General features: G+C 40.9%; 1 protein-coding gene across 1 annotated transcript in view; it reads left to right on the forward strand.

The window, feature by feature from the left end:
• The first annotated feature begins 9,747 nt into the window (after positions 1-9,747).
• The window catches only part of ank1a (ankyrin 1, erythrocytic a), a 94,694-nt gene continuing 89,256 nt past the window's right edge, over positions 9,748-15,185 (forward strand). The window contains 1 exon segment of the mRNA XM_020602476.1: positions 9,748-10,197. The gene's annotated coding sequence lies outside the window, so the exon portion shown is untranslated.

A 15,185-nucleotide genomic window follows, 5' to 3' on the forward strand; every position in this document is an offset into this window, starting at 1 on the left:
TAAAGGAATTCATATATTGATTTATTTAAGAACAAGCAATTTAACTTATTATAGTTAGTTTAGGGAATAATATAAAGTGGTGTGTGTTTTTATAAACTGGTCCTTTTTCCAGATGTTACTGAAATGAAGTTATCCCAGCAATTGCTAATTAGTTTGTTGAATGATCAGAGGGAATGAGTTTTTGGTGGAGAAGAAAAATTCAGTTATTTGGATTCAAACATCCCCAGTTTGTAGCTCTAGCATAACAAAATCTTAATGTTATGCCCACAGTTAAAGAAGTTTATTGTCCTTGTGTAAAGGGAAAATTGTTAGAGCCTTATCCTTTTTAATTTCCCTTATAATGCATGCTTTGTCACACCAGTGCCCTGATATTATTTCATTCCACATTGCAAATTTGAATTTATATGACTATAATTTATAGACTTTATGGTTTCATTTTGAATGTTTCAACCCATCACAGGTCTCTAGTCACTATGCAGTACAGTAAATGAAAGCACAACTGCTAGATAGAAAAGAACAGGGCAGAGTACTTTATGTGTCCATTAACCCATATCATGCTGTTCTTGCTTATTAAGTTTTGTCGTTACAACATAAACTTCATTCTCAGGACATGAAAACAAAGAACACAAAGAGCAGATGACATTTACGAATTTGTTTTTTAGTTTGGTTAATTTTATTTATTTAAAAATGATTAGCAATTTAATATTATGTTTTTCAAAGCCATCTTTCTTTGAAACGGTACAAAAACATGGTGCAAATGTGATTTGTATATCTCAAGGTGTAATTATATTTTGTGCTCCAAATAAAACAAATAAAAAAACACTGATGTTGGTTTAAACTGTTTTAGATATTATATTGCATTGAACTGTGACTTCTCTTGGCAACTTCTTTTTACATGTGTGCAGAAACAGAATCGCACAGTAAGTGTTTTCTCTCTCTCTCTCTCTCTCTCTCTCTCTCTCTCTCTCTCTCTCTCTCTCACACACACACACACACACACACACACACTGTTACCTCAGTTTCCTGGACATTAAGATTTTCCTACAAGACTCCACATCTCAAGGTTTTTCTGGATCTATTTTTGACTCTTCTCATAAACCTGTGTGCTTGTGCAGCATGCTACACTGTTTTGTATACATAGCTGATGAGCCGCAGCATCTTAATTGTGATGCGAGCGTTAAAGACTGAGTAGAGCATGTCAAGATAAACAACAACACCCCCATCTCTCTCCTCTCCAATAAGCCTGCTTTTCTCTGAGGACCAAGCCTCTGGGGGCCCAAGTGAGAACCACATGAGTCTCCCTCCAACGTGGCCTCCTTCTCTCTGTCGTTTTCTCTCTCTCTTAAAACGCACACATGCATACGTAGGCATGTGCCTAGTTTTGTTTTCTTTGTTTGGTGCAGCTTCATCCCATCTTTTGCTCTCTCCTCTTTTTTACATTACTCAAAATGGTACTTCTTTGCTAATGTAATTAGCACCGGTAAAGAAGGGCAGTTAATTACTCACTCTATTTTGATCGGGTAATTAATGTTATGCCAGGAAACAGCAACTGTTTCATTAACATAGTGCTCAAAGCAACGAGGGGGCAGGGTAGCACCCAGTGGATGCATGTGTCTGTGTGTTTCTGTGATAAACGAATCAACAGCTCTGCTCAGTGACAGTGAGAGACATGTGGACTTCAAACATTTGACACTGTCTGTGATCTGACCTCAACAGCACGTCACTGTTTCCCTCTGCGCTGTCTTTGTCAACATCAAGTAAGACTTGTCAGAACGCTGCTGCCTCTTCCTCCTCATCTCTCTCTCTTTCTCTCTCGCTCTCTTGATATGATTTTAATTTGACAAGTTAAAGTCAGCTTTGTTGCCAGCACCTCAGCATTCATCTTGCTGAGTGCACCTTCTGCCCAGTGGTGCAGGAGCCATATGCTCCTCTTTCACATGACTGTTTTGTTGTTGCTGTTGTTGTGGCTGCTGTTGTGGCTGCCATTTACCGTCTTCTGATCACAGTTTGGATAAAGACAGGATGAGGTGCCACCTGCCACCAAGTCGTTCCACATCACACTGCATGCACAGCTACAATAAAGCAATAGCTGCTGGGCATATGAGAGCAAAAACCATGTCATCTTTCATTATCGGTATTGCTAAATACAATATGCCTCAATGTTTAAGTTTCAGGATTCTATTCCTTGTAAGTGAGGGAGCATATAGCACCAAATATACATATACACCCTTCCCCTCTTCCCTCTCAAGGGATGTGTTTGTGTTTATATACCCAATTAGCCCTCTGGCCACAGCATGGACATGCATTAGGCTGATATTAGCCCCGGGTGTGTGTAAAATACAGTGCACCCCTTTCTCATTTTAGGCATAATTTCAGGGGTGTGCGTGCCTTATTAGGCAGACGAGGCAGAGCTTGACAGGGGTGGCCCACTGTTTTGTCAAAAAGATTGGTAGATTGGCTTCCACACACCCCGGCAGTGTCCTTTGCCTTAGTAAAGCCTGTATTGTGGCCCATTAGACTACTGGACCCTGATTCCTTTCTCTAAAATGAATCCCTCCAGCCCTTCTGCCATTCCCTTGGGTGTCAGTAGAGTGGGGTGGCAGATGGGACAGACACAGAGCTTCCCCATGAGACTGCCCCCCAACAAAACATACACACATATACACACACATAAACACACATGCACATTCACGTATAGGTGCACACACATGCTCAGACATGCATGCATGTACATATGCATAAGAACAACACACCACATGTGCTTACACACACACACGCAACACAGCAGCAGCAACACATAGCTCCCCTGCTTTCAAACACAAACCTCATCTGTCAGCCTGCTTGCTTTTGTTCACAGACCACAGGAGTGTGGTCTGTGAACAAAGTGACATCTCTGTCCCCACTTCTGCTCTGCATGCTGCTGTTTGTGTGTGTATGTGTGTGTGTGAGAGAGAGAGAGAACAGCCATAACAGCTTCATCTGGTGAGAAGTGTAACTAGAATGATGGTTCCTAAAGTCATTATTTGTTCCTCATTTGATGCTCACACCCTGTTTCTGATCTCGCATTTGAAAACTTTATGAAATCTGACAAGATTTATAATGTATGAATTCTTTATTATTCAAGTAGATTTAAAAGGTCATTAGTCATTTTATTGTTTTGATTTTGAGGCATAGATATTTTAAGATATTCAGTGGGTTGTGTGTTTCTCATCATAATTCACATATAGAGCCATTTTACTACTGTATGCATGTGTAAACATTTATATTAAACAAACCGTTAACACCATGACTTAGTTTTTGTCTAGGTTTAGTCTTGTAAAAGATCTGCCAATAGGCTTCCAGTGTTTTGGCTTTTGGTGGTGGGGACTACTATTTAGTATACAATTGCATCACAACTTGTGCCTTTAGTGTAAGCTGTCGATACATTAGTTAACTGTGGCCTGTTGTGAATAAACACAGTAAAACCAATCTGTGACACCCAAAAGCTTATTTAGGCTACAATAAATGTATTTACCTGTCTCTCATGGTTTCATTTTTTATTTGTTAGGTCTGCCTCAGTAAATTTCCAAACATCTCATTGTAAAATGAGCAGTAGACAGACAACACTGTAGGATAGGCAGACGTTAGTAGACTTTATGCCATGATCTTTTTCCTCCTCTGGGTATAATACTGACAATTAGCCAGATAAGAGGAGTGGGGATGTAATTTGGGCCAAATGCACTTATTGGCTGTTTGTGCACATGCTGGTGTGAGGTGAGAAGGCCCCACACTGGTGATTAATTACAGTCAGGAGTGTGACAGTGGTGGGAGCTATCCCATTGCTGCCTGCAGTCGACGTGGAGGGAAATCCACCCTGGCTAATTGACCTGGCTTCTGTAAGGCCATCCATCAACCATGGCCCGAGTGGCCCCTTAAGAAACGTATTATTCAGAGGTAAGTTAGTTAACCACCTAGCGTTCCACCATTCATTAATGCCAGTAGCTCCTCTCATGTCAGGTTCTGCAAGGCAGTGCTTTGTGAAATCTACCAAATGGATTTAGTGGGCAGCTTATCCAGAACCATGCTTGTGGAAAGTTTTATGTTGTGTTCCATGGTTGTTTTCATAGGAATGAGTGGAGGGAGGAGTGTGAGAAAGGGAATGGCACTCAGGAGGATGGACTCCATATATGTATTTTGGCCTTGCAGTACTAGTGTAAACAGCAAACACACCCATTTTGAGTCGTGATTCATTTTTTTGCTACTGTGGCTTAACAGATGAAAATCATTCTCCTCACTTTTCAGACAAGGAAATATAGGAAATAAAAATTATTTAAGGAAAAAGAAAATGCATGATTTTATGACCACTTTTTGTAGAATGGCCTGGAGAAAGGGAAGTCCTTATTTCCTCCCAGAAGTGGAGAAATCTATTGTCTATCATTGGACATGCATCCACTTGAGAAAGAAATCCAAGTGCTGCAACTTTGTCATGCGTTGTAGGTCATGTGCTACTGGTATTTTAGTTGAAGCCCCATCAGATACATCCTTGTAAAAAAAAAAATCTTACCAATATGTCAAATAACTTCAGTTTTCTTAGTGAATGCTTTTAATTTTGTTGCTGTAACCACAAAAATCTTCTGTGTGTTTTAGGTTGGATCTTGTTCTTTTGCAGTCTACTGTAGACAGAACAGGAGAGGCATGCACAGTGGTGTCCAGATCAGCTGTTTGAGAAGTGCCTGGTTTGTGTGGAGATGGTGAGGCCTGGAGTCTCTGCTCCACACACATGGTCAGGGTATACACGTGGTTTCACTTGCCTTAGCACAACATATCCCTCCAGATAGCTTACTGTACAAAGAGGAGAAGACATACAGTATGGAGACATATAGGTCAGCGAGTGGTGGGGGGGGTTTGATGCAGAGGGAAATGATTTCTTATCCTTTGTCACAGCCCTCCTCTCTCCTTGTGTGTGTTGCAGAGAGTAATTGCAGTTGGGGCACATCTAGTTGTCACAGTTGACTCTAAGCCATTGATAAAATTATAGGTCAGTGTGTGTGTCTATGAGAGAGTGAAGGTGTGTGTGTGTTCATGTGTGGGAGAGCATTGGCTTTTTATTTGCTGCTCAAAACAGATGTGAATTTCTTCAAACCAAATCATATCTTCAGATAACAAAAACCTTTTTTGTTAGATTTTAGAATTTCAGAGGATGCACCAGTGCTGTTCATTCATTCAAACTGTAGCTCCAGTGTGTGTGAGGCAGCCAGACAGTGCCACCTACCTGTGAAAGAACAGGGCTTAATATTTCTTTTGTGTTTTTCTTTTTTACTAGAATCATTAGCACTTTAGGAAGCAAAAAGTGTAAATTTAAGACCTACAATACTTTTCTCTCCATTTTTTTGTTGCAAATGGCTTAGTTTGAGTTTATATGTATGTTAAACTCTCTCACTTCACTGTTGTAGTTATAGCACGCCAGTGGTGACAAAATTGTGACAATATCCACAAACAGCTGTTTTATATCGTGGTGTCCTCTGTATAGCGGTACACATGAATATACGCGATATCTAATCAAATAAATCCATTCATTAGGAGAGCTGCTGGTATTTCTGCTTTTGCATTAATTACATAGTCATTACCATATCAATTAGAAAAATCAGAGATCATGTAATTAAGGTTTAACCAAAAGCACCTGCTGCCTCCAAGTTGCGTTGTGGTTTGTGTGTGCGAGTGTGTTTATATGCTTCAGTCCTAATCTAATCTCTGGCCTTTGACAGGACTCCCGCTCATCAATCCTGAGCTGTCGGAATTCAGCTTCGTTTTGTGTGTGTGTGTGTGTTTTGTTTTTGTTTATAGGAGTAGGTGGTGGCAGTGGTGTTTGGAGGGGGGCGTCATGAGAAATGTTGTCATGGTGATCAAATTGATTGGCAGGAACGCCTGATTAGAAAAGAAGAATAGAAGACAAGTGGATGGAGGCGGGCTGTACATCTACAGCAACAGACTGGGATGAAGTGAGGACTCGTTGGGTGTCGCGAGGGGAGTCACTGGCTGTTCTGGCCCCACTTCCACCTTGTAGAAGATAACCAGTAATTACTCTAACGGTCCACAGAGTACTCTTGTATTTTGAGGTTTCTGTGTTTGAAACATTAACACCAGATGTTCCTCTGTTTGGCTTTAATGTAAGTAAACTGAACTGAATATTTTGGAAATTTGCTGCAGTGACAGATCAATAACAAGTGTCAGAGGTGTGTTGGTTCTGACTGCAGAGGGATTGCTTTGTGGTGTGGCTGTATGGAAAAGAGAGATGGAACTGAAAGGAATATGGAATGATTTCTTTACTGAAAGGCTCAGAGGAAGCTATGTGTAAGTAGTCTATGGAAGAAAAATACACAGAGGAAAAGAGGCAGGGCAGGAAAGGAGATGAGGAATGGACAGAGGGAGGAGCGAGGAGAAGGGAATGGGACCCAGAGGGATGGACTCTGACCTCTGGCCTCCTCCTCCACAACACTTCCTGTTTCCTTTTTTCTCCTAATTCTCTCTTCGCCTTACTGACATTGTATCTCCTTTCTACTGAAATCAACTGTGCATCTACATGAGTTCAGAAAACATGATCATCAGTGATTTATTAGTGTTTTATCCCATAAACTATTTATCAGGTTTGTAGCTTATAAATAAAACTTTACATAAGACTTTACATTATTGGCCATTCCCTTGTTTCATAAAACTGAAGAGACATAAAACTGAACATTTAGTTATTTCATTTATATTTTTGCCATAGTTATGTTATTGACATTTAGAAATGCAGCTATAAGCAGAGATGGTTTCAAAAACATGCTTGTGATTGATGTATTTATTCAAGTGTTTTCAACATCCAACAATTGTAAAGGTTTCTTTTTTTTACATTAGTAAGCTACTGTATATCTCAAAGTGTGTGAAGTGAGCGCAAATTGATTTTTGCAAACTGATTTTCACTCTATACTAGCAAGTAAAAACAGTGGCTGTCTGGAAGGCAAGAATTAAGATAAGATAAGAAGCCTTTATTGTCATTGTATTCAGAGTACAATGAAACTGAGAGTGCCCCTCCCAGCGATGCTTAAAACCCATTCATATACACACAAAAACACCCACAAGCAGCTGCATTACACACGCCATTCATACACAATAAATATGCTTCAGTGTAAAATGTAAGATAAGATAATAATATTGCACAAGTAATAAAAGGTTATAAGTGTTTTAGAGTCCTTATATGTGTTGATTGAGAGAGTGGATGGCCTTGGGAAAGAATCTCTTCATGAGAATGGAGGTTTGTGATTTTGTTGACCTATATTGCCTCCCTGAGGGCAAGAGGTCAAATAGATGGAGACCAGGGTGAGAAGAGTCTCTGACAATGTTCTTTGCTCTGGAGAGATAGCGGGTGTCTGCAGTGTCCTGGAGCAAGGAAAGAGGGCAGCTGATTATTTTCTGTGCTGTGTTGATGACCCTCTGTAATGCTTCCTTGTCAGCTGCTGAGCATTCTGCATACCATGCTGTCAAGCAGTATGTTAAAATGCTCTCTATTGCGAAGCACCACACCATCGGTTTCTGGATATCATCTCGATAGGCAGACTCATCCCCTCTTGAGATGAGTATGATCACTGTTGTGTCATCTGAAGATTTAACAACAGAGTTGTAGGTATGGTTTGGTGTTCAGTCATATGTATAAAGAGAATACAGTAGTGGACTCAGCATGCAGCCCTGTGGTTAGCCAGTGCTGAGTGTGAGGGTGGAGGACAGGTGAGGGCCAAACTTGACAGATTGAGGGTGGTTTGTAAGAAAGTCCCCAATCCAGGTGCAGAGGTGAGTGTGGAGACCCAGGTGTAGCATCTTCCTGATCACTATGTCTAGTATAATGGTGTTGAAGGCAGAGCTGTTATAAATAAAAAGCATCAGAAAATGCGTTCTAGGTGCTCTAGCACTGTGTGGAGAGCTATAGTGATGGCAGATCTGAGGGACCTTGTAGGTTTGTGCCAATGCACTACTTCAGTAAAATAAAATGGGGTCAAACAGTAAACCTCATTTGTTCAAACTTTTCATTTTGACAACACACCCTGATTCTACGGTCATTACATCCTGTATAGTGAGGTCTTTCAACTATTATACTCTTTTTTCACTAGAGATGCATTAATACTGTGAAAACTGCCTAAGGGAGGAGATGTGTTACGATTTCTGTTTCTCAGCTGGTTTCCTGGCCCTTCTTCTACTTGTCCCTGCATATTTTATAGCACGCCCTATGCCCCCATCGGCCGTTGGTTTCTTCACTGATTTTGAGACGACGATTCCCTTACTGGAAAAAGTCCCCTTTGTAGTTGATTGTAATAAATATCTCAAAAGACAGATTTGTCTTTGAGCATTCTTCATAAAAGGACACGCAGGACTGGTTTAGTCCAACACATCCTTTGTTGTTCTGTTAGCCCTATATGTGAATTGATAGGGGTCAAAGGCAGGAGGGAGGCTAGCTTTAATATGCTCCAGTAATAGTCTCTCACAGCCCTTTGTAACAATGGGAATAAGAGTAAAGGGTCTGTGATCATTTAGACTGTCTACAGTGGACTTCATTAGAACTGGGGTTATAATGGCTGATTTAAGGTAGGGTGGGACAATGGCCGGTGTGAGAGAATTCACTGTACAGCTTGATGTTTTTTTGTGTGTTTACCAATATGGTCAAAGTTAACTGACTAGACTGATTGTGATTTATCACTAACACTGGTTTTCAAACAGATAATAATCTGTGCATCTGGTACTATATCTGTATGGATCTTGTCTCCTGATCACACAACCTTTGAGTTCACACATCACCTCTCCTTGTATGTGCTGAATAAGCATTGAGGTATTAAATCTTTTTACCCTCCTCCTAACATTCATCCCATGTCCCTTGTGGTTCAGTCAGACAAGTTTATGTTCATTGCTGCACAAATCATTTGCTGTGTCAATGACTTTAATATTAAATGCCTCAGGCTGTTTTACATAATGAGTTTGGAGAAATCAAAACATTCAAAAATATTATGTTCTCATAAAAACACTGAGACACTATATTTATGTATTTTACATCCCGTTAATCACTCCTTTTAGGGGCCTTTTAGGGCTAATAACAGGACTAGAGGTCCTGAGTTTGAAATAAAGCCTAAAACCAGCAGAGAGCTTTTCTTCTTATATTCACAGAAATAGACAGAAACGACAAGAAAAGACTGATGTAAATAAACAAACTCTTTACATGAAATTAGCCATTTATTCATCAATCAACTACTGTACAAATCAGACAGGTGAGGGAATAGGATATCACTCAGCACTTCAAAGTGCTCTATAAGTCATGTGCATTGTCACCACTGGATGGCAGAAGAGAACTGGATAAATGTTCCTACGAGCATACTGGAGCTTCCCCTTTAATCTTTGTGTTGTTCGTTTATTGATCAGGCACTAACTGGAAAATGCTCCAGTTACTGTACCTGGCAGTAAGTAAGGCATTAAACACACACGTCAGGTTTTTCTTTTCTCTTTGTAGAATGGTCTCCAGAGATTTTAACCAGTGACTAGAGTTTGCTCCAGCATGAGAGATAAAACTGTGACACATGCGCTTAAATCCTGGACTCTGTCTGTCAATAATAATAGTAATAGTAATGAAGAAGAAGAATCACAAGGAAGGAGTAATGCCGTTAATCATGTGCACTGATTGATTGGTCAATTTGTTGCCATGGCGATATTTGTTGACACTGATTGGTCAGTTTGGCGCCAGGTGTTGTCGCGTGAACTTAGTTGCCCTTGACACTTCCTGAATGAAATCAATTTGACCACAGCGGAAAGGAGACCTGAGAGGAGTGAATGCTCAAAAGGAAAAAAGAAGGGACAGCCAATGTAAATTGGATTTTTCAAATGGGCTGGTGCGGACAGCGTGTTAGTTTGGTGCTTTCTTTCTGTGAGTGCCAGCGGCCAAGAGGAGCAAGTAACATCGTAAACGACCAAATACTCGTTTTACCAGGGTCGGACACTCGGAAACAAGTGAAACAAGTACATTCACACAGCAGCAGCAGCAGCAAACTGCGTAGAAGCTGTAAACAACATTGAAAGTGTCTGCAGCTGTAAACACCTGCCCCGGATAAATGAGAGACTTCATTGAGGATACTGTTCGTACCTGTTGAGCCAAAGTGGATCTGGAGACTCGTGAAAACACAAATGTTGACCTGTCTGCCACCGTAGGTGTGTGTTTAGTTTTTAGTTTTAATGTTTGTAAACTTACTATGCATCTGGTGTGGCCTGTTGTACAGAGAATGTTTGTTGTTGTGCTAAACTGTTGGACAGACGTGTGTTATTTGAAAGATGTGATGGAGTACTAATGAAGTGATGTGGTGATGAGGCCTCACTTAGCAGTGGTAAATCAGTTGCTTGTGATGTTGGTGGCAGTAAAGGGCTGACAGACGGACTAAGCACAGGGGCCTATGACAGGGTTAAAACGCCTGCCACTGTTCTCTCCTTTGACTTCTATAGGAAAACCTGTGTTCTCTGTGACACCTTGCCTGGTTTCCTGAGTTATGTGGCCAGAGACGGATCCAAATCGGATGGGATTTCAGTCTGAGCTACTTCTAAGATTCCAATTAAGACTCATCACATGTCTCCTGCACAGTAAAAAGATAGTGCCAGTTACATAATTGTTACGACCACTAGACAAGCCCCCTTTCAGAACAAAGCATCGCTCTGCCTACGCACTGCTGTGCTTTGCTTAAACGGATATACAGTAGTAACTGTTAATCTGCCTAAGGCCATTGTCATTTCCCAGTTGGTGTGACTAGGATATTCACTGCTGATTCTGCAGCCACGAGACTACTCTGACCACAGAGCTGCTTCTGATGACACATCAGTAACACTCCTATTTACACCAAGCTCTGGTCTACTGTACATGCTTGCCTAGAACACAGAGCCAAATCAGATGAGGTGGCAGGGTGCCTGAGCCGCAGCACAGTGTGGACATGAGGCCTGCTCTTGGTTTGTTACCTGCCATATGGCTTTCCCAATCAGTGCCCTTTTTGCTGGTGCAGTGCCAGCAGAGGGAGGGAGACACAAAGACACAAAAATCTTTCTACACAAATGAGCTCCATCCACTCTTCATGCCCACTAGCCAAATGTCAGGAGGGACGGAGGACAGCAAATTGTCCATTTGACATTTCCTTTACTGGGGGTGTGCAAAATAAAATGAACACCTGCATTGAATATTAGATGAATGAACCTTATACATTCAAATTAAGTTTGGTCAGAGATGTGTTAATTGAACTTTATGATAATTTCTGAGTTGGAAATTTGTTTGGATTGAATTATGTTAATAGATGTTCGTTATAATGTTGACTTGTTGTAAAAATGTGTACCCTGCTTATCAAAACAACTTGGGCTTGACAGTTTAAACGGAAATACCTGGTTAAACAGTACATTAGAGAGATTTTCATTAACTGACTCACCTTACAGTTAAATGTCAGAAAATTATAACTGTCTAATCTGTACATAATTTTAGCACCAATTAAGTACAGCATTCAGGCCTCCTGCTCACTTAGTTTTATCCAGTTCATGTGGACATTTGATGGTATCTGAACAGTGTGTTCTCTCAGATCAGCACTGAACTGTGGTGTTGCTGTGAGTTGGCTTTGTGCTGCAGTGCAGTGTTGTGCTCTGCTGTGTGTGTACGCTCGCTCACAGTACTGTAAGAGTCACCGACGGGGGGTGCTATGATCAATGGTGTAATCAGTATTATGGATTACTCCTCATTCTGCCACACTTGTTTCTGCCTCAGCTGTGGTGTCATTTTTGTTCTCTAAGATTTCATCAATGCCGGTGTTTTAAGTGTTAAATTGTACTGTATGACAACAGTAGGTTATTACCATAGACCCTTGTATCAAATTTTCCTGACCCTCTGTGCTGCAGTACCCCCTGTTGTTCAATAGAGGGTGCTGTCTGTTCTTCTCAGCTTGCTGTCTTCCCATTTAATCTTCTCTGACAAGCAAACATAATCTGTTTCATGTGGTTTAAAGGGCAGTATCATGATCTCTTGATCCACTTGAAATGACAAAATAGTCCACAGTGTTTATCCGTAATGTAGTAACACTAATACTGCAGGGGTTTTGCTCATCTCATTAACTCATTTCGGCTGATAATGACTAATGCTGGTGCTGAGATATCTCTGCTATAAGCCAAAGTTGACATGCCGAGGATGGTACAGGCCTGCAGAATACGGTATCTTACTGTAGGCTGTGGACCTCTGCCAGCAAACACACTGGAGAGACCCAGTATTAGAAATATTGAGGTGGATTCAACATGAGCAGCATAGTAAAAGCCAGCAGCACAGTTGGCTATATCTGTAGATGAACTAGTGTACTGCTGCTTCTGATGTGTGGAATGACTGATCCAAAGCAATACTATGCGTTATTAGCTTTCATGTCATTATGACTAACACTGATCTAATCTAATGTTTGTTTGAGAAATATTCTCCAGACCTGTGTGCCCATGTGATCTGTCCCTGATGAGAAAGATGGCTAAATTAGAACAGGAAATGAGAATATTATCCCAAGAGTTTCACCTGCGGTGTGGATGTAAATTAGTGTAAAACTGACTGAATCCACTCCAAAGACTGTTAACCCACACTTGACCTGCAGAATGTGGCATTTCCAGAAATGGAAACAAGTCTTGTCCTTCCAGCACACCTTTTCTCTTTCAGTTTGAGTCTGAAATATGCCACGGAATCTGGCTACACTTGAACAATTTCATGATTGACTGTCGCTGTTGCTATCCTGAGGGTCTGTATTTGATAGGGAGGCTACATGCACTATACTTTTCATGCACTGAATAAGATGACTCTGCTGTCTCTTTACACTGTAGCAAGTATATGCTTGTGTGTGTGCAGGGGGTCTGTTGTGTCCTGTCTACCATTTTTAAAAAAGCAGTGGAGCAGTTAATGTGCTGGCCATCACACTGAAGAGAGCTCAGTCAGTAGCTGTGTGTTTCTTTCTACCCCCAGGTCCACACAACCTGTCTCTTTGTGTCCCAGGCAGGACCACCCCAGGGACAGTGAATTTACACTGGGCGCACTCTGAAATACAAGCCATATGTATGTGGTTTATTAGGTCCATTGCAGTGGTTGTGAATGTCTTAGTAGCTATATTTTACCAAATAATCACAATGGTGTTGTGCTGTTTGGAATCTGTGTAGAAACCAAGCTAACAAATTGCTTTTCTGAAACAGAGCTTTCAATCATATTCGGTTATTCTCTGTGCTAACATAGATAGATGGTCCTTAAAGTAATGACAATTGGGCAAACGCCATCTGCTGATAATGATGATGTGACATGATCAAAAGGTCCAAAGTGGTTTCTGAACTTTGTTTACATGCATATCTTTAATAGTAGCAGTGTCATGCCTCACAAATGTGCCCTATGGAGTTCTAGCAAGTGGTTGCATGTATGTTTAGTAAAATGTGTCAGAATTAACCAGAGAGGAATTGATCTCATGTTGCATATCATGGATTGATCCCACAATAGCAACCAAATGACACTTGTGGGGAGACTTTTTATCAACTGCCAAGATCAGTAATGAACTTTGGATGCAAGTATTTCTTTCTTATGTGGCTCACTTCTGATAGGTTTGTCCTGTTTAATTACAGTTAAATATACCTGGCTGTGAACTGATTCAGCTAATTTGTAGGCTGATCTTCTGGTTGGACATCATGGGTTGTTGTAGCAGTCATCAGGTTAAAGATATATTGAAAAGATGTGTAATCCATTGTCTAGGTATACTTTAGGTCACTGCCATATTTCCTCCAAAGCAAACCATGTGTTTTTAGATTCATTTACTAGTCACTGGTTTCCATTCATTTTCAGTATGGAGCTGTAACTTGTGTCACAACTAACATAAGTTTTTCATCAAGGAAAATCTCATCAGATTTGAGTATCGGCTGCAGAAATGTCCTGCATTAAAGAGGATGTTCTGTTAAAGTCTCTCTTGTACAATAGGATACCCAGTTGCGGTGTGGGGTGCCCCCTCTTCTCTATAGGTTCTTTCAAGGATCAGCCCCAGATGATCTTGCTACAGTAACTGGTCCCACTGGCTGTGTTCCAATCCACTGCAAAACTGCCCCTCTATTAGCACAGCAAGAATATAGCATAACAAGACCAATGTAATTGGCTAAACAAAAAACTCCTTATTACCAGTACAGTCAGTCCGAGCAGCGATTTCATTTAGGCACATTCCCCAGGAGTTTGATGTCGTGATGGATCGCTTGCCACAGAGCTGTCAGCCTGTCACTGTCTGTGTTCGTTTGTGTCATAGCTAGGCCACATGACAAAGTGATTTGTGTCGTAGCATTGCAGAAAGAAGGAAATATCACCAGTCTTGTTCATTAGTATGCTGCAATAGACTGAGGGAGAGAGAGAGAGTGCTGCTGTCAGATCAGGGAAAGCCTTGGCAGGAGAGCAGAGGAAAAACTGAACGAGAAAGAACGACAGGAAGCAGCAGATAAGTGAAACATGCAGTATGAGGAATAGTTGAAAAAAAGTCAACATTTTAATTTTGTAACATAACTTAGCCATTAAATAATCTGTAAGGCTATAATGTCCCTAATTTAATTCCCAGAAGACCACTTTTGATTCAGATTGCTTACAAACATGATTCAGTCACCTGATAACTGTCAGAGAATACTTGACGACTATTGAAAGGACAGGGAAAAAATTACAGATTGAGACAGTAGGATAGGATGTTAGCATATCCTACCTGCTTTATTATATTTTCCATTATGGTCCTCGGACATAACTAAGAAGAGTAAAAAATAAGCCAGACATTCAGATACAGAAAACCCTAGTAAGAACAATTCATCAACTGTTCCTCTTTGTGTGTGCATGTATGCAGTGAAGCACATGTGTGTGGACTATGTTTGTGTGTCTAGAATATCTGTGTGAACTGTGTGTGTGATGTATAGTTAGCTGGGCAAAGAAAGATGTTGAAGGATCCTTTTTGCCTGCATCAGCAGCATCGCAGGGAGGAGGAAGGGGAGAGTGAGGGAGAGAAAGTGAGAGGAAAGCTACAAGAGAGCAATACCATTACACAGGTGCAGGCTCTATCACCACCTCTCTCCCTGTGCACCTCTTTCTCTCTGCACTTATCCAAACATACATTGTACATGGGCAGTAGCCAAAGGAGCCATTGTGACAATAA

Source organism: Monopterus albus, unplaced genomic scaffold (assembly GCF_001952655.1).
Source record: "Monopterus albus unplaced genomic scaffold, M_albus_1.0 scaffold56.1, whole genome shotgun sequence".
Taxonomy (NCBI): Eukaryota; Metazoa; Chordata; class Actinopteri; order Synbranchiformes; family Synbranchidae; genus Monopterus; species Monopterus albus.